General features: G+C 38.6%; 1 long non-coding RNA gene across 1 annotated transcript; it reads left to right on the plus strand.

The window, feature by feature from the left end:
* Positions 1–801: 801 nt before the first annotated feature.
* On the plus strand, positions 802–2188 carry LOC124884428. Its single transcript, XR_007042432.1, has 2 exons — positions 802–924; positions 1622–2188. It is a non-coding gene; the product is annotated as an uncharacterized LOC124884428 (long non-coding RNA).
* Positions 2189–3323: the final 1135 nt, after the last annotated feature.

A 3323-nucleotide genomic window follows, 5' to 3' on the forward strand; every position in this document is an offset into this window, starting at 1 on the left:
AGTGGGTGGAGGATATAAAACCATTAAAAACAATCATTTGTTCAGACTCAAGTTCAGCATTATTAAGTTTAAAACATAATCATTCAGAGGGTAGACCAGACATTTTGTTGGAAATAAAACATACTTTATTTAGAATACAAAGAATGGGATTAATATTAGTGTTTTTATGGGTACCAGCACATGTAGGAGTTGGAGGGAATGAGAAGGCGGACAGGATAGCAAAGAAGGCAACACAAAACAACATTAGCTTTATAATTAATATTAGTAGGTCAGAGGCGAGAAATATAATTAAACAGAGAATCAGGAAAGAGTGGCAAAAAAGGTGGGATGAAGAAAAGAAAGGAAGATGGTTTTACAGAATCAACAAGATAGGAGAAGAAGTAAGAACAGGAAGAAGGAGCAGAAAAGAGGAAAGATTAATTACAAGATTAAGATTTGGACATACAGGACTTAATTCTACATTGTTCAAGATAAAGAAACATAATACAGGAAAATGTGATCATTGTGGAGAGGAGGAAACAATAGAACATGTAATATTGAAGTGTCAGAAATATGAACAAGAAAGAACAATTTTAAGGAGAGAATTTGTAGGTGTTAAAGAAAATTTTATTTTGAGAGATACTTTGCAAAGAAGTTTAGGTAGCAAACATATTCAAATTATAATTAGATTTTTCAAAAGCACTAAATTAATAAATAGAATTTGATTGTTGTAACAGTAAATAAGATTTAAAACCATGAAGAACCACACTCCATACCAGTCGGTGGCGGTAATGCACACCATAACGTTATTTGCTAACTGCCAAAAAATAACACAGAAGAAGAAGAAGATAGCGCACAGGAGAAAGTTAAAACCCTTGGGAGGCAAAGCGCTGCAGAAAAAGTACTGCAGTTGAGCTGAACGCAAGTTTAAGTTTCTGCCTACAGGTGGGTGATTGTTCTTAAAAACTGCAAGCATGTAGGCCAGTCTAAGGGATAAGAGTGTTGTGAATCCTTGGCAATGACATGTTACCGTAATGTGTTGAAATAGTGAGGTTAATCCATAAACGGCTATGCTAGGCTAATGGACCTGTTGCTAAGGAGTAACCCATAAAACAAAGAAAGATTAATGGTCCCGGTTTCTGTTGTTAACTGACCTGAAAAAAAAAACACCCAGTGCTAATGTGTGTATAACACATGATGTTAAATGGTTTTCCTGTATATGTAAGCATCGTGGATGACTTTAAAGGTGATTGAAATACAGTAGGTTGTGAAGTTGTTACAAGTAATGGTAATATAAGCGGCACATTTATTAGTTGAAAATGTTGGTACATAACCAAGTGAGAACAAATTACCGTAGTTTATTTGTTCTGCTGGTCAATATGAAAGTCACGTCATCTGAAGCATGGTGAAAAGTATGGACACTTATAGAGTTTATTATTATTATTATTATTGTTTTTGTCTGACGATCTGGTGACATCTTAAAGACCTAAAGAAACAGTTAAGCACTTGATGTTGCAACAAGCATTTTGCGTTATTATCTCAGAGAATCAAATGTTAATTTATTCCCTTGTTGAGGCAGAATAAATCCTGCAGTTGAGCTGAACGCAAGCTTAAGTTTCTGCCTCATTGTTTCTGCATACAGGGTCAATCTTTTCGCCCCATCCCCTCCCCTTCCTCCAGGCCAGAGGGGCAACAACATCAGCATGTCAACGTTGGGATGGTGTGTTCAGGCTATTGCATTGTGGCCAGAAAGATCCATTTTGTTCTCATCTGGCATGTTTGCCGTGTCTCCTGCTTGGCTGGTGGAAAATTGTTATTGTAGGACTTTTTATAGTTTTCTTTTAACAATGGATGTCTTAAAATAACCTGATTTGTAGAGCACTAATAGTTGTCCTTTCGAGAGACTCTCCAACCTCAGCTCCAGAGTTACCACGGGCCTCTTAGTTGCTTCCTTGATAAATGCTCCTCTTACCCAACTTGTCAGTTTAGGTGAACAACCATGTCTTAAGCAAGCCTTTGAATGTACTGCCACATCTTTGAACTCCGCTTCTCTTTGCATGTTTGTGGTTTCCAACTAAAACACAATGTTTAGGTTTACACAAGCAAAAAAAATGCATCATTCGTCTGTCACCCTCCTGTCACTTTGCACACTAGTGCTGGTTTCCAACTGCAAATAAATGGATTAAAGAAATATGTGAGTTGAGCCCTTCTCCTGTGGCATTTTAATAAACAAACAATTTGTTTCTATTCGCTTGCCTGATTCCAAAAGGGATTGAACAGAGCAAACCATTTGAAACACGTCACAGAGATTTCCTGGACAGTCCGAGAGCTCCAGCTCTAGAATCTGTTCTCCTCACGTCTGCTGTGGGTTAAAGTGGATCTTTGCCATGAAATTCTTCACTCTCTTAACCTCACTTCTTCACTCTCACCTTTCACCAGAGCCAGCAGTTTCACAAAGCAAAGAGAAGGGGAAAGGAAAACAGGAGATTGAAAAGAAACAAGCTCATACTTCTTTTCACTTCTAACGTTTGGCTTCCTTCTGTTACTAACGCCTCACCTCTGGTCGGCGTAACCCCCTCAGACACCGAGCTGGAGAGGAAAGAACTGTGATGGCGAAACAAGTAAAAGAAAGAGCCCAAGATCGAGGGCGCTGTTTTGATTAATGGTTCTTGTATTCATCTGGTGCTCAAACAGAATTACTTCACCCCAGTGGAGAATGAGAAAGTTTCAGTGCAGATTGAAACCAGATATTTCTGTTCACACTGGCTCGCATCCATCACTTGCACTGGACCCATGTTTGAGAACATGGCTAGTGACTAAAAGACCTACCTATAGAGTGTCTGGACTGTCTTACCCCAGTCTCAATCTTCACTATGAGCAGAGACGTGTTTGGTACAGCAGGGGGAGCAGTGTGGGTACTCGTGTCAGGGCACATTTCCATTGCTTTTTATTAAAAGAAAGAATTACTTGTTCCTACTGAGATCATTTCTAAACAAGAAACAAATGACTCAACCCTGACCCCTGACATATTGTCACATTACAACCACAAACATAAATATATTTCATTGGAATTTCATGTGAAAGATCGACACAAAGTGGTAAACGATTGTGAAGTGGAACGAAAATTATACGTGATTTATTTTTATTTTTACAAATAAAAAACTGAAAAGGCCACTATACAAAAGTATTCAGCCCCCTGAGTCAATCCTTTGTGGAACCAGGTTTTGCTGCAATTACAGCTGCAAGCCTTTTAGGGTTCATCTCTTCCAGCTTTGCACGTCTAGTGACAGAACTTTTTGCCCATTCTTTGCAAAACAGCTCAAGCTGTGTCAGATTAGATGGAG

The sequence above is a fragment of the Girardinichthys multiradiatus genome, chromosome 18 (assembly GCF_021462225.1).
Source record: "Girardinichthys multiradiatus isolate DD_20200921_A chromosome 18, DD_fGirMul_XY1, whole genome shotgun sequence".
Classification (NCBI taxonomy): domain Eukaryota; kingdom Metazoa; phylum Chordata; class Actinopteri; order Cyprinodontiformes; family Goodeidae; genus Girardinichthys; species Girardinichthys multiradiatus.